General features: G+C 37.9%; 1 protein-coding gene across 2 annotated transcripts in view; it reads left to right on the top strand.

The window, feature by feature from the left end:
• raptor (regulatory associated protein of MTOR complex 1) overlaps nt 1–25,675 on the top strand; it is a 512,095-nt gene that overhangs the window by 108,894 nt on the left and 377,526 nt on the right. The gene's annotated exons all lie outside the window — the stretch shown is intronic.

The following is a 25,675-nucleotide window of genomic DNA, read 5'->3' as shown; positions in this document are numbered from 1 at the left end:
TAAGTGTAGAAGGTGTAAAAAAGACATAATCTTGTTATAATAGAATTGATGATCCTAATAACAGTTGGAAACTTCTTTCATTATATGGCAGTAAACGAGTAAAAACTAGGTCTAATTTTCATTATATAAGCAGATTTGATTTGTAATTCTTGTATTGAAAAAATTAATAGTAATTATTTCAAAAATTTGTCAGCATGCATAGTCATTTTAATTGATACCTGAAAGACCTAAGTTTTTAGAGAATTTTCTTCTTTTTTTTTGTGCCGTTTCTTCATTATAGTCGATGTTAAAAAAAAATATAATATTGTGATAAAAACCTTATTGTATTTACTTAACGTGTTGTAGCATGGTATCATCATCATCAAATTCCTGCCATGTACCCTCAAGGGGTGTACAGGATATGATAGTACTACATGAAAAAAATTACATCATTATTAATTTCCTATCTACAATTTTCCTCCAAATCAGTCTGTTATTTGTCAAGACTCCAACATTATCAGATCTTATATTTCTATCGTCTCAAGCACTTTGTACCGTATCAATCCACCTATATCTTGGTCTTCCTCTGGGTCGTTTTGCTACCAACCTGGCAGAGAACACTTGTTTTGCTAATCTTTCCTCGCCCATTCTGTTTAAGTGACCATACCACCTGAGATTATCTCTGCTAACACATTCCTGGATGCTGACAATGTCAAGTTCTTTCCTAATATCCTCGTTTTTAATATGATATTGCCATTGATGCCATCTGTTCATGCCTATAATCTTTCTCAATACTCTCATATCTGTGGTCTCTAGTCTTTGGTCAAGTGTTTTGCTTCTGACCCAGCTCTCAGGTCAAGGACATAAGTTAAAACTGGTTTGAACACTGTCTTGTATACAGCTAATTTAGTGTTCCGACTAATTTCTCTCTTATTCCATATGAATTTATTCAGTTGGCTTCCTACCATACCAGCTTTGCTGATTCTGTTGTCTATTTCTATATTTAATTTACCATCTTCAGTAAAAATCGTGCCTAAATAGCTGAAATGTTTTACTTGTTCCACAGGTTCTCCATTCACAACACAGTTGACATTTTCAATGATTCTGCCTATTTTCATTGTCTTTGTCTTTTTATTGCTGACCTTCATACCATATCTATTACAACAGCTGTTCAATTTAGTCAGAGAATCTTGCAGACTTGTAGCAGATTTATTTAGAAGTATAACATCGTCTGCATAAAGCAAAGAGCTGACATTAACATCTCCAATTTTGATATCATGTTTAATACCACTTTCCTTCATAATGTGATCCATATAGATAATGAATAACAGAGGGGATAATGTACATCCTTGTCTCACACCAGATTTAACATTAAACCATCTTCCTGTACTTCCTTCAATTCTAACTGCTGACTTACAACTCAAATAAAGAACTAAGTATTGCTTGATATAATGCCCCATTGACACCATATAACTGCAGCGTATTGAATAGCTTCTCTCTTGGCACCTTGTCATATGCCTTTTCCAAATCGACAAAACTTAAATACAGATCTCTGTTATATTCCCATGCTTTCTCGACTATTTGTCGTAAAGTGAAGATCTGATCCTGACAGCCTCTATTTAGCCTGAATCCAGCTTGTTCTTCACCAAACTTTTCTTCCACAATTCTTCTCAACCGTTTCTCAAGTATACTTGCATAGATCTTGCCAGGAACACTCAGTAGGGAAATACCTCTGTAATTCTCACATGCAGTTTTATTTCCCTTTTTATATATGGGTACTATGAGAGCTCTACTCCAATCATCAGGAATTCGTCCCTCTGTCCAGGCTTTCTGAACTATGCAGCGCAGCCACTGTATGACTCTTATACCACCATACTTCAACATTTCTGGTCGAATATCATCTACTCCTGCTGCCTTTCCACATTTCAAGCCTTTGATTGCTTTTTCTGCTTCAAGTATGGATATGTATTCCTGACTGCATGCCTAGTCAGTGTTTTTTACCACTGTGCTGTCATCACTGCTTGTTTCATTTAACAGTTTTTCAAAGTAATTACTCCATACTTTAAGGATATCTTTTTCTCCCGTTTTCATGTCACCTTTATCATCTCTAATTCCTTTTACAGCATTCTTTCCTCCATTCTTAAGCTTCTTCAACAACCTCCAGAATATTTTGCCACCTTCTTGATATTTATTTTCTATATTCTTGCCAAAGTCCTCCCATGACTTTTGTTTAGCTAGTTTTACACAGTGTTTAGCATTCTTGCATTTGTCTCTATATTCTCTAAGAGCACAGGCTGACTTATTTGACAGGAACTTTTGATATGCTTTCTTCTTTTCCTTCACTGCCTGTTTAACTTCCTGTGTCGCCAGGGAGTTCTGATTTTTTTTATCCTTGCAGACAACCTCACTACATGCCTCTCTGGCAGAATCAATCAATGTTTTCTTCAGAGTTTGCCACTGAATCTCCAAGGTTTGATTCCTGTTCTCAAACTCTTTCATTTTGTCTTCAATAATCTTTGTGTATTTCAGTCTACAGTTCACATCTGAGAGCTGCTCAACTTTTATTCGCTTTAAAACTTTCTTGCATGTTATTCTTTTCAATATGAAATTCAATTTTATCCTGCTCAAGACTAAATAGTGATCACTTCCAATTTCAAGTCCTCTGTACACTCTGGTGTCCTGCACCAGGGAGAAAACATCACTATCAACAATAACATAGTCAATGAGACTTTTCTTATTCCTAGCCTCTTCTCTCCACGTGAATTTGTGCACATTTTTATGTTGGAACATGGTGTTAGTAATAACCAGTCCATGTCCTGAGCAGAAATCCAACAGATATTTGCCATTATTATTAGCTTTGCTCTTTTCTCCAAATTTTCCCAAAATATTTTTGTATGTCTCACAATCATTTTCTACTCTGCTATTTAGATCCCCAAACAGGACCAACTTTTCATTTTTCATTGTGTCAGTTGCTTTTTCTAAAGCCTCAAAAAATTCCTCCACTTCTACCTTAGTAGAACCTGCTGTGTGACCATAGGCACAAATAAGTCTCATTGTCCAGTTCCCCATTCTCATATTTGCCCACATTACTCTACTTGAGACTGACTGCCATTCAAGAAGATTAGCCTCCTATTTTGGGTTGAATAGCATGGCTACTCCTTCTTTTCCTTGATTGTCATTGCCTGAATATAACATTTTGTATTTATTGCTCAGAAAGATCTCACCAGTTTTGGTCTTTTTTGTTTCAGTCACCCCTATTATGTTGATCTGGTACTTATCTAATTCCTCAGCTAGCTCCATTTCTTTGCCATTCAGTCTTCTTACGTTGATATTGCTGATCTTTAACTCTGGTGATGTTGAGTTGGTGTTTGTTTTCAGATTTGTTCCAGTAGCTGACTTTTCGCTGTTCGCCCTGGTTCCCTGGCGAAAACAATGGGGGCTTTGTTTAACTGGGCGATGCTCCATCCGGCTTGAAATTCTATCATGTTGTACCATAATTTTTTATTTTGGTTTAACCAATAAGAATACAATTTGGTCGGCTAAATCCCAAATTGCCAGCCCATCCTCGTTTGTTCAGTATCCAAGTAGATACCCAACAGGGTGCACCACGAGAAGGTGAGGATTGGACATTAGGTCAGAAGCCCTGGTCGGTTCTCCGCATTCCTTGAAAGGCTATGTGGAGGTCTCCTCTCAGTTATACAGCTTTGACCCTTAAGCACCCTAGCATGATATTTATTGCTACATTTTATGGGTAGTTATTGAAACCCACCAAACTCCCAATTATTTCTAAGAGATTATTAGCACCTATGTGCTAATAATCTCTTAGAAATTTTCAAAATTTTCAAATACTCGTTGGTGAAAGGAGTATTTGAAAACTAAAACTCAGCTTGGCTGAGGTGTTTAATTTTGATATTAGGTTTAATGCCACTTTCATTATGATGTGATCCATATAAATGATTAACAGTGGAGATAATGTGTACCCTTGTCTCACACCTGATTTATCATCTTCTTGTGCCTCTTTCAGTTCTAACTGCTGACTTGGAACTAAGATATATAGTCTGTGTTAGTTGTCATAATGTCCCATTTACACCATACATCTGGAGCATTTTTAACTTTTCTCTTGATACTTTTGACAAATCTTTGTTATATTTCCATGTATTCTCAACTATTTGTCTTAGAGTGAAAATCTGATCCTGACAACCTCTGTTTAGCCTGAATCCAGTTTGTTCTCCAAGCTTCCCTTCCACAATTTTTCTTAGCCTTTTCTGCATAAATCTTGCCAGGAACACTCAGCAGAGAAATTCTTCTGTAATTCTCTTGTTCAGTTTTCTCTTTTTAATGATGTGTACTATTAGAGCTCTACTCTAATCATTTGGAATTCAACTGTCTGATCAGGCCTTCAACCAGAAGGTCTGATCAGAGGGTTGAAGTTTTTGATTGTTTTTTTTTTTTTTTTTTTCTACTTCAAATAAAATATATATATATTCCTGGTTGCATTTCTGTTGCATGTTTCCTATCACCATACTGACATTGCATGTTTCAATGAAGCATTGAAACTCATCAGAGAGCTAATTGGTCTCCCCCGAATATTTCCTGAATTTTCTCATACATATATGGGGAAAAAAAAAAAAAAAACATGGATAATGACAGCATGTATAATGAGAGTTGCCTATATCCTTTAAAATTGTACATAAGGAAAAAGATGGTTGGCCATGGAAGAATAACCATACTAAATGTCAGAGACAAAAGAAATAACTGAGCTGTAGAGTGTTTACTTTTGTCTCTGACATTTAGTATGGTTATTCTTCCATGACCATTCTTTTTCCTTATACTTGTTGCATAGTAATAAAATTTTTTGGGTTTCCTTTGGCTATCCAGCTGAGTGCTTTTCATAAACTGGTTTTGTGTTCCTTACCATGGTCAGTTCTTCTTAGTCCTATGATCATTCTTCTCAGGATATTAAATTTACAACTCTTACATATACAGGTGTTTCCTATCAAATCATCCTTCAATTTGATAATATGTACCCTTCAAGGAGTGTTCAATTCAACACTCCTATCAACATTTTCCCTCCAAATTAGTCTGTTACTTGTCAGCACTCTAAAATTGTCATAACTAACATTCCATTCTTCTAAGATACTACTGACTGAATCAATCCACCTAGATCTTGGTCTTCCTCTGGGTCTTTTTCTTGCCATCTTGGCATCAAACACCTTTTTGTTAACTTTTCCTCACCTATTCTATTTAAGTGACCATACCACCTTATATTAGATCTGCTCGCACATTCTTGGATGCTAACAATGTCAAGTTCCTTTCTAATATCTTCATTTTTAATATCCATTCTTTTAGGGCATTTGTCAACTTATTTACTAGGAACTTTCAGTATGCTTTCTTCTTTTCCAGGAATGCTTCTTTTATGTGTTGTGACAATTTTGACATTCCTACTTTTCTATCCTTGCACACCACTCCACCACATGCCTCTCTAGCTGAATCAATCATTGTTTTCTTCAGAGTTTGGTGCTACAAGGTTTGGTTCTTGTTTTTAAACTTTTTCATTCTTTCTTCAGTAATGTTTGTATGAAGCTGAGTCTACAGTTTGCCTGTCAAAGCTGCTCAACTTTAATTCTTTTTAGAACTTTTTTTTAGTTCTTTTCAATATGATATTCAATTTTATTCTACTTAAAACTACTGTATTTTTCGTACCATAAGATGCATCTTTTTACATAGAAAATCGACTGAAAATTGGGGTGCGTCTTATGGTTTGAAGGTAATGTTATAATACGAATTTTTACACTGTACTGAAGCTGTTAGCGAAGTTCAATTACTAGCACAATATGTTAATAAAATTAGTATGTACCACTGAAGGTAGGTATCAAAGTTATCTCACTGCATGTGGGTGAATCACCGATTTAGAGCGTCAATAGTCATTAGCGTGTCAACATATGCTCTTTTGTACAGTTCATTTGAATTATTTTTAATAAGTCGTTAAAATTTTTACCTTAAAATTAGAAAAAATGAGTGTAAAACAAAAAAGACTCATATAACGTGAGTTATAAATTAAATGTGATAAATTATGCAAAACAGTATGGAAACAGAGCAGCAGAAAGACATTTTGGTCCACCACCAACAGAAAAAATGGTTCGTTAGTGGAGAAAACAAGAGCAACAATTAAAACTGCTATGTAAACACAAGAAAACATTCTGTTTGCACCTAGAAAAATGGCCAGAATTAGAAGGACAAATGAAAAATTGTGTAACAAATCATCGAAACATGGGAATATCTGTTTCTACGAAAATGATAACTTTTGAAACGAAACGATGGGCAACTGTTAATGGAATTTTAGATTTTACCGGATCACCGTCTTGGTGCTTTAGATTTATGAAAAGACACGGGTTATGCATGCATACAAAAACCACTCTAGCCCAAAAAATGCTGGCTAACTATGAAGCTAAAATTATAGAATTCCATAGATTTGTCATATCAGCAAGAAGGAAATTTAACTTTGAGCTTAATCAAATTGCAAACATGGATGAAGTGCCTCTAACCTTTGATGTTCCTTCAAATCGGAGTAGATTCAAAAGGCACCAAATCAATAGTGATCAAAACAAATAGTGATCACCAAATCAATAGTGATCAGGTCACGAAAAAACTCGCTACACTGTAGTTTTAGCTTGTTGTGCGGATGGAACAAAACTACCCCTATGCTAACTTCAAGAGAAAAACGTTACCGAGAGATGAAATTCCTCATGGCATTATTATCCACATTCAAGATAAAGGCTGGATGGACGAAACAGGAATAAAATTATGGATACAAAAGATATGGGCAAAACGTCTAAGTGCGTTGCCCATAAAAAGCCTGCAATGTTTGCGTGTGATCAATTCAGAGCACATAAAACAGAATCTACAAAGAAGCTTCTAAAAGAAATGAATACAGAATTAGCTGTCATTCCTGGAGGTCTTACAAGTCAATTACAACCCTTAGATGGATCTATTAATAAATCATTCAAAAATTTTATGCAGGAAGAGTGGAACAAATGGATGGCAAAGCCAAATCATGATGTTACAGCAACAGAATGTATGAAACGGCCAACAATTTTAGAAGTATGTACCTGGGTGAAAAATTCATGGGAAGCTGTGAAAGAAGAGACGATTATAAAGTCATTTAAGTAATGCGATGGATGGTACCGAAAATGGCGCAGTTTTTGAAGGGAGTGACAACAATAGTTGAGATGAAAATAATACGAATGGTGACATTAACGAGACGAGTGATAATACCTAGAGTGAAGATGAACTGAATATTGCTAATATAAATGATTGTAACAATAAATAAGTAAGAATTCATAAATATCTTTATATAATAAAATATTTTTTTCCGAAAATCGTCTCATAAATTTGGGGTGCATCTTATTGTCTGAAAAATATGGTAAGTTTTGGTCACTTCCTAAAACCAATGCTAGAAGGTCTTTGGCTGCTTTGAACCCAGGTGCTGTCTTCTCTTTGATATTGGTTATGCCTCTTCATAAGCTTCCAAAACAGGCCAATTTTATTTAATTTAAACCTACTTCGTTATTTAACCTCCTCCTCCTTTGCCTTGAAGATATCGTAAAATTCTTCAATGGTAATGTGAGCTGCAACTTCGCCAGTCATTTTGAGATTGTGACTCTTATAGTGGTTGAAACCCACAAACTTTAGCAACAGGTGTCGGTTGATTTTCATCTCTCATCAAAATCATCATCATATTTTCAGATAAATATAATACTGTATAGATCAATAAGGTATGATACCTTATTGATCTATGCAGATCTAATTTGATACCTTATGTATCAAAATGAAACTACATATATGGAAAAAAAAAAAAACCCATGGATAATGAAAGCATGCATAATGAGAGTCACCTATATCCTTTAAAATTGTACATACATTTGAAGTACTTAAGTAATGTTTTAATGTTTTGCAAAGTAATCTTTAGTTATTCTCATTTTGTTTCCACTGTTATTTCTCTTGTTTCTTTTTTATTGTTATTATTATTATTAACATTATTCTCTGTAGTATTAGTCCATTTTGGCATAGTGTAAAGTGCTGTATTAAAAAGAGGGATAAATTTGGAATAAGCAAAATGAAGAGCAACACTACTCATTATAATATTGCTGTGGTAACTGTTTTGTTATGTTAAATTAAGGATGACAAGAAATTATATTTTTGTTTAATCCTTTACCAAGAATATAATTTCTTGGAATTTTTAATTTATAAACAAGCAAAAAATATTTTGACTACTATACTAAAAATAGTATAACTACTTTCATTATTATGTGAGACATTCCCATCTGCATGAACAATTTTGAATGTTTAACATTTATTTATTGCAGTTGTTTATATTTTCTCCTTTCTTGATACTTGACAAAAAGAAATTGTAAACCCAGGAACTCTTAAAGGGAGAATTTGTAAGGCAGCAACTACCTGTATATATACAGGATGCTCTCCAAAAGTTCGGGGAATTTGAATAGCACACTTGAACCAGTTGTAGTATAGTGTTCTGCTGCTATAAGGGAGCAGTACCCTTTGTGAATCAGTATATCAACAGCCAGCATGCTGAGAGGCTGCATTCTTGGGTTACATATGTTTTTTGTAATACCATGTTTTAGTAGTCTGGCAGTTGTCTTCTTCACCTGAAATGCCACAAGCGGAAGAACAATGACTAAGTTCTCCACCATGATAGTACTATATCTATAATTTGAGCATCTCTTCATGGTGGAGAGGAACTCTCAGTGATGATACTGGCTGTTTTCATTCTTCCCTTTTTCTTTGCTTTTCTTCATGTATTCTTTGCTCTACTTCTTCTGGGTCTTTTTATTAGCCTTTCTTCTAGACCACCATCGCTGGGATCAATGCCCTGCCACTATGTTTGCTGTGTGGTGTTAAATTGGTTGTTTCTATGATTTATGCTTATGCTTAATTCGTAGTTCACTTAAATCTATCCTTTCTTACCTAAAACCTTATTCAATCAAAATCTTACTGGCTGCTCTATTGTTAAATATTTATCTTTTGTGATTTATTCTCCTACTTTTATCTTATTCTTATATCTAGGATTGTTTTCTCTTCAGATACTGGCAAATTTATATTTTGCTGCGCCAGCCAGTATCCTATAGCAGAAAAGATCCTTGCTCAGGGAGACAATACTAGAGTCCGAAAATTACTTACACAATATCTTACTTAAACTGCCGTATAGATTTAGATTATTGCAGTCGTGACCTAAATCTATTATTATATTCACTATCTAAATCCTTCCTGCCAAAATAGGTTCTATTTTTATAAGTGGTAAGTTGGAATCATTATCAGGCATGACTCAGGTTCAGGTAAATATGACATGTTTATTGGAATATCTAAAACACAATACAAAATTCATACACTCAGTTATGCTCAATACTAAATAAAACTCGAATTAAGAGGTTAACACTTTCTAAATTAATTAAATCTTATAAAGCATGCTAAACAAGTAACTGCATATTGGGATAGATGGCAAATGATATGAAGTTAAGCTAAATACCCTTAACTAATGTTCCTGAGATACTAAATTCTACTATTCTTATCACATCAAGTTAATTCTATTACATACAGAATTACAAAAGATCTCTTCCAAACAATTTTTCTTACTCTCAAAGGAGGTTAACTTTCTAAATAGAGACCTGTCCACAGAGTTCTTTAGAATACAGTTCTTAATTTCACGTTTGTGAACAATCTTCTCTCTTCTAATGAACTTTCACACAAAATTAGAGTAATTGCACCTTACCGATGAGATGAGAAGTATCGAAACATACACTACGTGTATGTTTCGATACTTCTCATCTATTGGCTGTAAATACGCCAACATAGGGGTTACGCTATCTTCATTCCTTCTGCCTAAAACGGACTCAAATCTATGCATTTCAGGAACAACTCGATGGAACTTTTCAGTGACAACTTGATTCTGCTAGGACTGGAATTTTTACCTTCAGCTTTGCATAAAATCCTCCTTCATTTTAAGAATGCTCGCAGTCCAACATCTTATCACAGACTTCACCCCCCCACGCGAAACTGCCCACTAACTTCCGAACAACCAAAACAGGAAAACGATATGATCAGAGAGAGTCTTCCAATATGGGCTCAACCCCTTATATTCTTCTATAGAGTGTCTTCTTTTCTCAGTCCCCTTTTTTGCACATGGCCCTTATCTTTTCACTCCTTTGGGTTCATCCTTTGCTTTTATGATGCTGTTATACTTGGATTCACAGAATACATGGCAGCGTAATTTTCCAAGTAAGCTATAGCCGCTAGCGTTACGCTGTACACTTGTAGCTTTATGCCTTCCAGGAATTATTACTTAGCAACTTTTTAGATGACTCACAGTAAATTTTACGTAGCTTAAGTGAGGCTTAAATTTAAATCAGATTATCTCTCTTTTTTAGACATAGTTAAAATGAAATCTTAATATAATCACATCAGCTTAAATATAAGGATCTTGAAATAAAGAATACAAATTTTACATAAAGTGAAGAAGTTTCACTTACAGCTGATGTGCAGGTATTTCTCTTTGTCAGCAAGTTTTATATGTTAGATTCCAAATGAATGATTTCTTTCCAAGATTCCTTCATTTTGGATCTAACAGTGGTGTGACCTGTGGCCATCCGGAAAGGTGGAGATCCTTGGAAGTCTTTCACTACTTTGGCTTCTGCATTTGGCAAGATTTGTAGTCTTGGATGGCATAGCCAGGATCATTTGGCTTGCAGACTTGCTGCAAGGGTGACCAGTGTTGCAATAAGTTTCTCACTCCATGGTCTGTGGTCAGTGCACCAAGGCTTGCTCTTGTGTTGGTATAGTGTTTGTGGTAGCTCTGGCATTCCACTCCTGAGTGCAGTCATTGCCTATAAGTCGGTGGATTTCCATGTTTGGCTCCAGTGGATGGAGAGCCCTTGTACAAAAAATAAATAAATAAATGCCTTGAATGAATTCTTCATCCTCAAATGATTCAGTGGCCTTAACAAGGTCCCATCCAAGTACTCATACCAGAGCTGCATCATTTCATCACAGAAGTAAGAAACAAAAGATGCGATACCAATATAAATATACCAGTGTTTCTGATCATCTATGCCAGTGTTTCTCAAAGTGTGGAAAATTACCACGTACCCCCTGAAGACCTTTCGTGTACCCCCGGGGGTACGCGAAAGGTCTTCAGGGGGTACGTGGTAATTTTCGGTTATGCATCATTATCAATATTGCCACGATTCATGTCCTGGTGATAGTAACTCGCTCCCTGCGGTAAACAACACGCCCTCCCCAACAGCATCACTATACTTAAGACACAAGAAAAACAAGTAGTTTTATTGTATCACTAAATAAGGTATAGAGACATTTGCAGTCTGTGTAATATATTTTTCAACAAATAGTGCAATTAGAGACAACTGGAATAAAAATGGCACCAACTAATGAATCATATATCCCCTTCCCACAGAAACTATGCTATTTAGACTCAAGCAAAACCATATGTTACCAGTGCAACATATGGTTTTGCTTGACACCACCCAGTCGTGATTGTGTTAGAACTAAGAAATATATAGCGAATGTGTTTCAGATATTATGGAATTAGGTTGAAAAGAATTAGCATTTCAACTCAACTGTTGAAATGCTAATTTGTCTTTGGTTTGCACGATCTTTTGTTAATACCGCACCAATCATATGCACTTCTTGATAGCTGCTCTACATATCTCAAGTCTTGTAAATTACTAGTGATTTTTGCTTGAAATAATGGGAAAGAAGATTAAGCTATTTGGGTAGATGACTTTAATGATGCACACAAGGAAACTGTTCTCAGTGCCAAAAGTAGCATTAGCGAATAGGAACTTCTTAGTAAGTCACACCATTTTCAGTTTTTTCTGAAAACTTTAGTTTCGGAAAATCCCTACATATATCTAGCACCACAAATTTTTAGCTTTAATTTTGGGAAAAAAAGTGAGAGTTATATTCGAGTAAATACAGTAATTTTTTTAGCTTTCAAATTCTTAAGTATGGATCATTGGTTAAAGATTGGATTTAGCAAATACAAGTAGCTGTAAGCAACAAGAAAACATTGATATTGCATCTGGATGAAATGAAATTGATAAGGGTGTGTGTTCTGACATCTCTAGAGAACCAACTATGAAGAAGATGAAAAATCTTCTAAGTATGATATGAATTTCTTGAAATGTGTTTTCTTGGACAGGAAGCGAAGAGGAACTTATTCCAAATTTTGTTCTATTAAAAATAAATCATATTTTTTGTTTACATGAACATATAAATTCAAATAAAATAGACATTTACAATAAATATACTTTATTGATTTATTTATTATTTGATAAGGGGGGTACTTGATAATAATGAAATTTAAGAAGGGGTACACGGATATCTGAAGTTTGAGAAACACTGACCTATGCCACTGGTCAAAACCAACAGGGAAAATATCACTATTCTTAATTCTGAAGAATTTAGGACCGACAGGATCTAAACAGTTAAGAAACTATGTTCTGGTGATTTCTGTGTGGACTCAATTTTTGTAGAGGAGTGATCTCAGAATAGGCTCTCCTTTATGTTCCTGATGAGGAGATAAGTTTCGGAGTTTAAAGATTAGAGAGAGAGAGAGAGAGAGATTGGTATGAGGTGGATCCTGATATGTAGTGATAGTCCAGGCAGCAACAGCCTCATTTCCAAAAATATCTCAATTTCCACTCTGTCCAAAGCTTTTACAGAAACCAGAGTGTCAGGCAGAATCAAGACTGAGCATGGGTTATATTTCATAGATACCCTCCACATTAAACTTAATACTGTAGTTTTTAAACATGCTTGGACCAAAGTGTTGTGAAACATCAGACTGAAAAACAATCTTGGATCCACTTTAATCAAAAAACCAGTGCTAAAATTATATGGGATAAAATCTAGAAAAAGAAAAGTAGATACAGAATACACCTTTTGTTGGCCTTAGACCATAAATGGATATGTTGTGGCTGATCCCAAAGTTCTTGCAGACACTTTTTGAAGAAACTTTTTCAGGAATCTCAGCACCAGCTTCATATCATCCAATTTTTAATATTGAAAGCGCAACAAGAGAAACAGCTGATATTGTTTTCTACCAGTGGGCTTGAGCTGTACAATCAGCCATTTGTTAAGGAGGAACTAAAATAAGCTCTTTTCTTGTTTCACCCCAACACACTCATTCCTAATGACATTCATCATGAAATGATAAAATAACTTCCAATATCTTCTATGGATCTCCTTCTCTTCATATACAACTTAATACTTAGAGGAAGAATTTCCATAGAACTAGGTTTCAGAGGACTCCTTCCTGTATTTATTAAAATATATTTACCTGAGCCTTCCAAGTCAGATTGTGAAGTATTGCTGCCGTGGCTGTATCATCAAGAACAGGGTGTTTGCCAAGGACTCTGTCTTAACTTCAGTAGCAAAAAGTGTCACACTTAACTCAATCGCTGAACAGCTCCTCCCACTATAGCCCATGTTCTACATCTTGATGACTTCATGATTTGCTCTCACTCTTGTAACATAAGGGTAACTAAAAGACAACTTCAGCAAGCAGCTGATTGTATCTCTCCCTATGCTCATAATGGGTTTAGGTTTTCAGCAAAAAAAAAAAAAGTGTTTGTGTGCACTTCTGTTGAAAATCCAGTCTTCATCCAGATCCTTAGTTAAGAATGGGACAAACTGTTATTCCAGTAACAACAGATGCCAGCTTCTTGGAACTTATCTTTGATAGAAAACTTATTCCTTGCACAGATTTGCCAACTAAAATAAAAGTTGTTAAGAAAGTTTTTTCACTTGGTTATAAATTACATTAAAGATGCCAAGAAATTATATTCTTGTTTAATCCTTTATCCAAGCGTAAGCAAACAAAGTTTGTGCATGAAGTATCTTCATAACTAGGGCCATTTGTATATAGAGGCTAATGACTTCCCATTAATTACCTTAGTATCCCATAATGCAAGGCACATCCTTACTGGCGTGTATATAATAATAAAAATTATAAAATATATAGTAAAAAGGATGTAACACCTTATTACTATTATTATTACATAGTAATAAGGTGTTACATCTTTCTTCTACTTGTCTGTGGGAATTATGACTTTTGCATTACTTCATCTCTTCTGAGTCTGTCTCCCAGAACCAGAAGCGATACCAAGAGAAAATTGCAAGGGGAGCATTGAATCTCTTTAGCACTTCTGTATAGCCTGTAAAGGTTACATCTCATCCATTATCAGGGTATATGGATATCTATTGATGTGTTTTGCACATTGCCCATTCAAAGCCTATATGTTGAATCAAACAAATTGACTCTGTTGCTTAGATGGAACCAGTTCTCTTAACTATAAGCCTAAAAATAGTCTCTTCCAGAGCATTCCATGTGGGACTAGTCTCTTTTCTTTACATTCAGAGGCTCATTATCATACATATCAGTTTTCCCTATGTCCTTTTGGTATGCATGTTGGAGACTGTTCATAGCATTACCTGCACCAAACACAATAGCATTCCTCCACAGCAGGTTTGCACTCCGTCCTGCAACCTCTCACATCAACTACAGAAGTCTCATACTCCAGCTGTCTACCTTCAATTGTTTAATGCACACAGAGCAGCTCATTCTGATTTTTTGCCTATCTATATTGATGGTACAAGATCTGAGATGTCTGTTGGTTGTGCCGCTGTGTTTCCTTACATTACTATCTCCAACCAGATCCCACTTGATTGCAGTAATTATACAGGAAAGTTGCATGCCATTCAGCTTGCACTTATGCACATAAAAGAAAACAGCTACCAAAAGTGTGTATAATAAAATCCAGTCTTTTTTGAGGTTTTACAATTGCTGTTCAAAATGTGAAGATCCTTAATTTTGATGTTCACTTGTGCTGGATTCTCAGCCACATTGCAATTAAAGGAAATGAGACTGCAGATGAAGCTGCTAGATTAGCTCATTCTTTTCAACATACTGTTTGAACAGACTACAGACTGTTTATGAGATCAAAGCTAATTACCCAGTGGCAGTGTTCATGGCAGGAAGCATTGACAAGCAAATTTCATGTGATTAAGCATGAAATTAAACATGGTAGTCTACTAATCAATGTAGAAATACTGGATTGGAAACCTAGGTGATAAATGTTTTTCATCACCCAGCAAAATACCACCACCTTGCTTATTAGAGACCTGAAGTGACTGCAGTCATGTTTGGTCGCTAGAGCAAGGGTTCAGATTTGTGTTCCCCCACTCTTCCCACATGCAGTGAGAGTAAAACCTTCAATGACGTACCACTCTCACTGTAGGGCACCTGGATCCTCCCCCATTGGAGGGTACAGCAGTAAAATGGTTCCATAGGCCAGCCGATGGTTAGTTCGTAGGACCAAACCAGGTGGTAACCAACTTGGAGGCTTCCTGATCAGCTAGCAACAAATCTTGCAACCTTGTATTTTGCCAGTTCATGATTGGAGGGAGACCAAATACTGTGGCTGCAGGAGGAACTGTCGATGCCACATACGGACAGGAGAATGATTCCCCTCTGTGTGGGCAGTATATTTGCGGGTCTGTCACCCTCACTCCATTTTATCTTTTCCTCACCAAACACAATGAACCACAACCGAAAGAAATGCATTTCTACTGTGGATCTCAAAAATTCTCCTATACGAAATAGTTTTTTTAAAAAAAATAAAACATAAACATCAAAAATCCAACCAAAAAATCATAAAAGACAACAGAAGTCCAACCAAACAACCCACCAACACTAATTCCTACCAAAAAAAATATAATTTTTTTTTCCGCATCCACTTCATCAACATCTGTGGCCTGAAACAGCAATATAGCAGTGTGTACAACCACCACCACCTACAGATATATAAACCAGAACTACTATTCCTTTTGGAATCTCAACAGCCACTGTACACTTCAATTGCCCAAACTACACATTCAGCTCTTTCTACCAAAAGGATGGTAGAAAGAGCTGAATTCATCATAACCGACATACCATGCCAGAGACTGCAAATCCTTGAATCTCCACTGTTTGATCTTTTTTTGGCTCAAAATTTCTCTACCAAAGCAACCTGCCCTTTTCATATGCTCTCCCCCATCACTCTCCAAACTCCATCAACCACTATTACCTCTTCAACTTTCTCTCTCTCTCTAAAGCTTGACTTTCTGCAGTCCTAAATACCCCAATAGTGAGGTCATCCTTTTTGGGGACTTCAGTGTCCACAATTCGTATTGGCTTCCATTCTCCAGTTTCACTGATCAAGCAGGCAGGGATGCTGAGGTGTTTCCAGTTTAATAAATGTATTTTTTTCTCTTCTTTTTGATCTTTTTTCTGATCATCAGTCTTCCTACCAGAATACCAGACAATCTTTTCCAATTTGTCAACACACTTGACCTCTTCCTAACAAGCTCCCCTTCCAGGTATACTGTGGTTGTCCATCTTCCTTGTGGAAACTTGGACTTCAAGTCTCTTTTGCCACAGAACAATCATCATCCGCCGGTTCACAGTCTTATGTCTTTTGGCACTACAAGGGTGTCAACTGGGAGGATCTCTGTGACTTCTATTCCTCCTTCCCATGGAAACTACAGCTTCAGTTTTTCTGATCCAAACACCTGCTCAGACTGAAAAACAGAAATCATCCTCACAGAAATGAAGGCTTTCATCCCTATTTTACTCCCAGTTCTTAGCCACCATCCAAGCCTTGGTTCTGAAAAAAGTGTGCCAATGCTGTTAAAGGCAAAACCTCTACTTACCATAATTGGCTGAAGACCCAAACTCCAGCTGCCTTCTCTGTTTATACTGTTGCTCACAACAGTTGCAAAAGAATCATCACCAAGTAAAAGTTAGACTTTTAAGGGGCCAAATGCTTCAAACTTGCCTCCTACCCAAATCGCAGTCACTCCTTCTGGTCTCTTGCCAAGGCCATTGGGTGCAACTTCTGCCCACCCAGCTTTCCACCACTCTCACATCCCCGATGGTACTAGTCACCTCACCAAAAGACAAAGCCAACTTACTGACATAATTCTTCTCTTCCATTTTCTGCATTGATGAACCGGGCAAAGTCCCCATCCCCCACCCCACCACTCTACAAAGAATGGCTCCATGTCTCCCATAGTCTTCTGACAAAAAGAAATCCGAAGAATCATTAATAACCTGAACACAAACAAGGCATCTGGTCCTGATGGTATCCCACCTGTTGTATTAAAGAATTATGTCCCAGAACTAACACCTATTCTGTATCTCCTCTTCAATCTATCCTGTTCAACTGGCATCCACCCTACAACATGGAAACAGGTCCACATCCCAAAGAAAGGTGATAAAATTCAACCAATGAACTACCATCCAATTGCTCTCACTTCTGTTATCTCAAAAATTATGCAGAAGGTCATCAACAACCAACTCTTGAACACCTAGAGACATATCAACTAATCGGTCACCAGCAGTATGAATTCTGCCACTTGTGATCTACAGCTGATCTTCTTGCTTTCACCACCCAACTATGGACTCAGGCCATGGAGAAATTTGGAGAAACTCACGTGGTTGCCCCCGACATTTCGGAGGCACTTTATCAGGTTTGGCACACTTAACAAACTGCCATCCTATAGTCTGACTTCCTTGCTTTGCAACTGGATCACCAACTTTCTCACTGGTCACTTACTTTGTATCATGGTGGATGGTTTACTCTCGTCAAATTTCCTCACCAATGCAGGAGTACCCCAGAGTTCTATTTGTTCATCCACTCTCTTCCTTTTTTATATAAATGACCTGCTCTCACAGACTTCCAATCCTATCCATAGCTTTGCTGACGACAGTACACTCCACTCTTCTTTTACATTCGACAAACCTTGTAGTGCTCATTCTGAAGTTCTGCCATGACCAGTGACCTGAACTCAGATCTCCTAACTATATCCCAGTGGGGCAAGGTCAACCTTGTAAACTTAATGCCACCAAAACTCAGTTCCATCTGATCTCTCACAAGAAAGCTCTCATCCCTCCTCCTTACCTTCAGTAATATTGAGATATTGAAGCACGATCAGATTCCTCTACTCAGAGTGACCTACACCTCCGATCTTTCCTGGCACAATTACACTGTAACCATAACTTCTGCAGCCACCAAAAAGCTTGGTGTACTTTTTTTTTGCACAAGACACTACTTCACACTTTTTCCACTGCTAACTCTCTACAATCCCAAATCTGCCAAGCCATGGAATATTGCTCCCATGTTTGGGATGAAGCACCAAAATCCTCTCTAAGATTGCTCGATTCTATCCAGAATAAGACAATCTGGTTAACTAATGATCCTTCTCTCACACACACCTACTTCAGTCTCTCTCTCTCTCTCAAAGATGTCCAGTTTCTGCCTTGCCTCTTCTACAGCCACTTTCATGGACAGTGCTCTGCTGAATTATTCCTACTATTATTACTCCACTCTCCTCCAAAATTGTTAAAACAAGAGCCACTGCTAACTACCTCCACCCATTTACAGTCCACCTTAAAACGAACCAACTTCACTGCCTTCTCTTTCATTCCATCTACTTCTCTCCTTTGGAACAGCTTCCCCACTCTGCCTTCCCCAAAGATTACAACCCTCAGCTGTTTAAGAAAAATGTGAACAGACTCCTCCTCTCTTCTATTCTCCTTGCTTACATATGATACTAATGTGCTATAGATCTTGTGACCTTTCGTGTGTGGATCAGACATTAAAGAATGAAAGAAACAGAAGAGAGGGGGAAGAGGTTCTTGCCAGACTTTGCATAGGTCAAACATTGTATACATTCTTAATTACTAAGGGCTGATGACCAAGCTATGTGTGTCTTACTATTCTTCATATTTTGGTGAAGTGCCAGCACATACTGTGTGAAGGAATGAAATTTTTACTAATCTAGCTGAGCAATATACACTCAGTGGATGTTATTACTCAGACAAATTGCATGATGCAATTTAACTTTTTACGCATAATTTAAATAAATTTATTTAAATTTATTTAAATTTATTTAAATTTATTATTAATATAAAAACATTTCATTATGAATTTTATTTATATGCAGATACTTCATTGCTTAACTTTTTGGTACATTACATTATTTACTGCCATATCATTTATGGCTATTTATCAATACGTTGTATACTGCTGTAATCTTGGATATGGCATGTTATGACATTTGCATCCTTGTATCCATCCAACTGCTATAGTAACCTTGCAACAGACACAATTTCTCATATATTTTATTTTCTCTTATATTACTTGATCTGGCCAACAAAATCATGTATATACGTTATTTGCTTGCATATTGCTGTAGTGCACTGCTTGAAAAAAGTGAACAGACACTATAGTGTGAAGAAAAAATAGCCATGGTGTCCATCTTTATAAGTTGTAGGACGTCCTTGCACTGTGATGACTGTAGCTATTGTATGGGGCATACTTTTTACAAGCATGTGATGTGATCAATGGGAATTTTGGGCTGTTCTTCCTATAGGCATGAAATGAGGTCCTGGACTGTTGTGGGCATCCCTTGACCTCACCCGATGCTCCACTTCATCCCACAGATTTTCCATAGGGTTGAGATCAGGGCTCTGTGAAGGCCAGTCAAGTGTGACAACATTCGTTTCCACAAACCATGCAGTTACAGCAGAAGCTTTATGAGATAATACATTGTTTTTTGCTGAAAGAGACAGTGGTCAGTTCCATAGACACGCCACAAAGTAAGGAGCAATGCATTGTCCAGAATGTTCAGATACTTCTTAGAGTTCAGATACTTCTTAGTTTTTGTGGCACCACAAACAGGTCTTAGGCCAAACTAGGAAAAACGGGACCATACTATCACACTGCCACCTCCAGATGTCATAGTTGGGTTATGCACTCTGGTAAGAGACATTCACTGGGCATCTGCCACACGTGTTCATCTGCTCGGTAAAGGGTGTAGCATAATTCATCACTCTATAACAAAGATTTCCATACTTCCACATTCCACTGTACCTGCTCTTTACACCACTGAAGATGATGCTGCATGTTGGTTTGAGTAATGTTGAGCTTTCAGATTGCTGTCCTACTATGGAAACCCATGTTGTGACCCTCGGTTCTGAATGTTTTTGTGCAGATTCCTTCCAGTTGATACCTGGAACTGTATTCAAGTTGTCAGCACGAATGGCGGTTTTTACATATTATCCTTCCTAGCACCATGGTCACATTCAATGAATGTGGTAGGTCACCCACTGCTGGTAGCAGCACTTGCAGTTGACTCCCTGCACTTCCATCTCAGTATGGTATCATTGATTTTTGATCTGGGATGGTCCAATTTGTCAGCAATTTGCTGAACAGATGCAACATGGCATCTTATCACAGTGATGCTTTCATATTCTATCAGTTCCCTTTTTGTAACCATTTCACCTAAACACAGTTGCACTCACTTGGCAGCATCATATTCCACCAATTTATATAGTCTACAAATACGTGACTTGTTACATTGCACGATTTGCCCATGGAAGTGTCCATTGACTATTTTCCAAGCAGTGTATATCATGAACATCGGTCCTGGTAAACATGGTTTTGTTGATTGGTTGTCACGTGTGCTTTTTAAATCTTCCTATGCTTTACATGATTCATCTTGTTTTCTATTTACCAAGCACTTTTTCAGTCTCTCCAATTCCTGTTTTATTATTCTCCAGTAATAGTTGAAGCCTTAATATTTCCTACCTTGTTCTCTATCCTTATTTCTGTTTCTTTAATATCACTTGTTGCACTCCATTCTAAGGACCAGAGACTAGTCCTGGGATCATTGTTGTTCAATCTGTACATTAATGATATTGGGGAGGACCTGATAGCAAGTGTTCAATTGTTTTCTGATAATACTGCAGTTATCTTCTGAGTTGTATTTGAAATTTTTGTTATGTGATCTTTGAACCTCAAATTCTTATCCACTATAACTTCAAGATTTCATGTTGGAGGCTTAATGGATTTTTTACAACACTCAAAAAGAATTAAAATAGAATTTAATACTTCCTATATTTCGTCCTAGTCACTAGGACATCTACGGGGATTACAAAAACAATTAATGTAACATATACACAAATAACAAACAATACTAAGCCCAACCACGTGGGTGACACTAATGTCCTATCTAGGTAGAGCGCCCTCTAAGGGCAGTAGTAGGTGGCCTGGAATGTAAGGTGGAAACTCTGGTGATGAGTGTTTCCCAAATCTTCGGAAGCTTAATGCAACCGTATTTATTGAGATTTGGTTGGTTTTTGAGAGCTGCTGCTGCTTCTAAGAAAAGTCTCTCTTTCTTGAATTTGCTGTGGTGGAGCATGGTGGTTTTCTTCCATGATACCTTGTGGGTGGTGTCCAAACCATGGTCAGCCAAGCCTGAATGGCCATAGTTGTGTTTGAAGATGTACGACTTGTGTTCCTCTAGACGGATGGATGCTGATCTGCCTGTCTGTCCAAAGTACGCCAGCTTACAGGAACAGGGTACTTTGTAAACTCCAGGCAGAGAGAGAGGAGGGAGCTGATCTTTCGTAGAATGGATAAGGGTAGCAAGTTTGCGGTGGGGCTTACATGCTGTGTGTAGGTTGTACTTTTTTTAGTATCTTGGCTATTTTTTCGGATGTGCCACGGATGTAGGGTATGGTGATGGCATTTTTAAAATCTTGTTGACGAGAAGGACGGGGAATGGGGGAGGAGTTGATTATTTTTTTGATACTGTGATCGCTGTAGCCATTGGAGAGGAAAGTGCTGTGTATGGGTTAAGCTCAGTAGTGAGGGCAGTTCCACTGGAACAAAGATTGTGGGCTCTCTTGGTAAGGGTTTTAATAATGCCATATTGTTGAGAGGGGTGGTGGTGGGAGAGTTTGTGAATGTATCTGCCTGTGTGTGTGGGTTTTCTATATACGGTGAAGGTAAGTGTATCATTAGGCAGGCGTGTGACTAAGGTGTCTAGGAAGGGTAAACAATTGTTCTTTTCCTTTTCCATAGTGAACTGGATTCTTGGATGTAGACTATTGAGATGACTGAGGAAGGAGTCTAACGTGTCTGGGCCATGAGGCCAAATAGAGAAACCATGGCAGTTCCCTCTATATGCTTGTAGATTTTGTTGTTCCAAGAGAAATACTCAGAGTTAATGGCAAAGGAAAAGAGATCTAAGATGTCAGAGGGAAAAACGTTTTTTAAGAGAGATAAGGTGTCAATTAAGGGAATATTGGTAAACAAAGAGGAGATATCAAAGCTTACCAATATGTCTGTCTTATTCAAGGTTAAATTTTCTGTGAGGGCTTTAAAGTGGGTCGAGTTTTTTATATAGGAAGGGGGACCAGAGAGTTGGCCAGCTGTTTAGATAGTCTAGAGCAAGGTGCATTGGTGGCATCTACTATAGGCCTGACTGGGAAATTGGGTTTGTGGATTTTTGGTAAACCGTATATTCGGGGGGGGGGGACGGGAGCAGAAAGGTTTAAGTTTTTTCGTGATGTCAGGGGGCCAGGAAGATACTTTTTTGAGTAAGATTTTTAGTTTCTTAGCTTGTGTTTTTGTGGGGTCGTGTTCTAGCGGGATGTAGGTAGCGCGATCGCGGAGGCTAATGTTCATTTTATGATTGTATTATTATTGTTGTTGTTATTATTATTATTATTGTTCTGGGAAACTTTAAGGAGTCGACAGACTCATCGAGGGAGGCCCTAACATCATGTCAAGAACAACTATTCAACATTACACAGTATCTATCATACCTTGCCTTGAACTCATTCACGGTCGTAGCACCCACAACAGACTCTGGAAGCTTATTCCACTCATTTACCACTCTCCAAGTAAAGAACCTAGCTCTAACACCCTTGTCAACCACGCTCTTGCCCAGCTTCCATGCATGGCCCCTAGTCCTCCCACCACCAGTCATATTACCAAAAATATCTTCTGGATCAATCTTATAAAAACCCTTCAGTAATTTGAATGTCTCAATCATATCACCCCTCCTTCGCCTATCGTCCAATTTCTGCAACCCACAAATCTTCAACCTATTCTCATAAGGTTCATTCCACTGACCTGCTATCATCTTGGTCACTCGTCTCTGGACCCTCTCCACTTCCTCCCCATCACAAAGAAACCCTGGTGTCCATAGCTGGGCACAGAAGTCCAGATGGGGTCTTATCAAGGCTCGATACAGAGGAACAACAACTTGTTCGTCTCTGCATGTTAAAGTATTTTTCAGAAGCCAAGTGATTTGGTGAGCTGTTTTAGTTACTTTTGCAATGTGCCCCCTAAACTTCAACTCCCTATCCACCAACACTCCCAAATCCCTGGCCTCATCAATCTCCTGGAGTATGATTCCACCAATGCGATATACTGCTGCTATTCTTTTCACCCCAAAGTGCATAACCTTACACTTTGCCACATTAAATTGACATCCATTTTTCCTAGCCCAGTCCTCCAAACTATCCAAATCATCCTGTAAAATTTTGACATCTTGTGCACTCACAATTGCTCTACCCAACTTTGCATCATCAGCAAACAAGTGAACACTTCCTCTCAGATCCTTTCCAATATCATTGATGAACAAATTGAAAAGCAGTGGTCCAAGAACAGAGCCCTGTGGCACTCCACTAGTCACAAGACGTCTTTTAGACTCCACTCCTGAATAAACCACTCTTTGATATCTCTCCTTCAACCACCCTCTTATCCATCTCACCAACCCTATATCTATACCCATCTGCTCCAGTTTACTGATTAGGGTTCCATGTGGTATCCTATCAAAGGCCTTGGCAAGGTCTAGTAGTATCACTGTAAACCCATTACCCCTATCCAGTTCAGCCGTCACTGTGTTATAAAACGTGAGCAAGTTACTGAGGCATGATCTACCCTTCACAAAACCATGTTGTCCCCCATACAATATCCCATTTTCATCTATCCAATCCTGTATTCTTTTCTTGACTAATTTCTCTAAGACCTTGACAATGATTCCTGATATGCTAATCGGTCGGTAATTTACAACAGCAGTCTTGGAACCACCTTTATGCAGTGGAACTATTTTCCTCTCTTTCCACCCGCTCGGGACTAACCCAGACCCGAGATTCAAATTAAACAATATGGTCAAGGGTACTGACAATTCTTTAGCTGCTTCTCGTACAACACGAGCTGGTATACCATCCAATCCCACAGATGTATTGACATTGAGGTTATGCAATAGACTATTCACCTCCACTTCATTAACCACAATTCCCGTATAATCTACTGGTTTATTCGTTTCTACAATGTCACCACCTGGATGATATACTTTTGCAAAGTGCTCACTCAGTAACTCAACTATCTCAACTGATTCAGTTACCTCCCTACCATCGGCATTCTTTAAAATCAATCTGCCATGTACATTTTTCCGTTTCTTGCTACATATCTAAAAAACTGTTTAGGATTCTCTTTAGCCCTGCATGGCCAATGTTCTTTCGTAATCCTTTTTTGCTTTTCTTACCACACTCGTCACCCTTCTGGCCTGCGCTTTATACCGTTCATGTGCCTGCCGGTCACCCTTCTCCTTAAATTCCCTCCGTAGTTGTTTCTTTTTTTGCAACTCAAGCTTAATGGTGTTATTCATCCATTTAACCCCTACTAGATATTATTCGGACTCTAGGTATACAGTCAGCCATTGCTTCATGCAAGCACTTCTTAACTACCTCCCATTGTATTCACTGGTATTAAGAACGACTGTGGCATTACCCTTATCCGCTCTGGTGATGACGATATTTTTTTCTTTACGTAGTTTCAGGAGAGCTGTACGTTGGGCATATGATAAATTACTTTTTGGCGGCGAAGAATGCACGAGGATGTTGGCTACGTCAAGTCTGATGTTGTTAGCTATCTCCGACGGTAAGCGACCGCTTACCTGTTCGATGTTCACCATTACGTCAAGCACCAGCACTTCCTTCGGAGCGACGGCAAAATTACGGCCGAGGCAAAGGGCGCTGACGGCATCGTTGTTGAGCCTTTTGGAAGAGAGGTTTATTACTGTCTGGAGCGGTTGAATTTGTGGTTGTGGTTTGTTTTTCACAAGGTTGCTATATTTCTTGATGTGTTTATTTTTTATTTTTTGGAATTCTCTCTCTGTGCGGAAGTTTCCGAAATGCCAGAGAGAATCGACCAAAGTTCAGGGTTAAGAACGGTGGAGAGCTCCGACTGTAAGGAGCCAATGGTGGCGTTCGTCACTGCGAGGGTAGCACGTGTAGAGGCGTTGCCTAGATAGTTGTAGTTTTGACTTACCGTATTGCTTGGATTTGCATGCTAATTCTTCTCCATGGATGATTAGAATACTTGTGTAGAGGCATATAAGCCCCACCGCAAACTTGTTACCCTTATCCGTTCTACCAAAGATCAGCTCCCTCCTCTCTCTGCCTGGAGTTTACAAAGTACCCTGTTCCTGTAAGCTGGCGTACTTTGGACAGACAGGCAGATCAGCATCCATCCGTCTAGAGGAACACAAGTCGTACATCTTCAAATACAACTATGGCCATTCAGGCTTGGCTGACCATGGTTTGGACACCACCCACAAGGTATCATGGAAGAAAACCACCATGCTCCACCACAGCAAATTCAAGAAAGAGAGACTTTTCTTAGAAGCAGCAGCAGCTCTCAAAAACCAACCAAATCTCAATAAATACGGTTGCATTAAGCTTCCGAAGATTTGGGAAACA

Source organism: Typopeltis vanoorti, chromosome 16 (genome assembly GCF_054136105.1).
Source record: "Typopeltis vanoorti isolate ZY-2024b chromosome 16, IOZ_Tvanoo_1.0, whole genome shotgun sequence".
Lineage (NCBI taxonomy): Eukaryota > Metazoa > Arthropoda > Arachnida > Uropygi > Thelyphonidae > Typopeltis > Typopeltis vanoorti.
The sequence above is the reverse complement of the archived record's forward strand: the minus strand, read 5'-3'. Positions and strand labels throughout refer to the sequence as shown.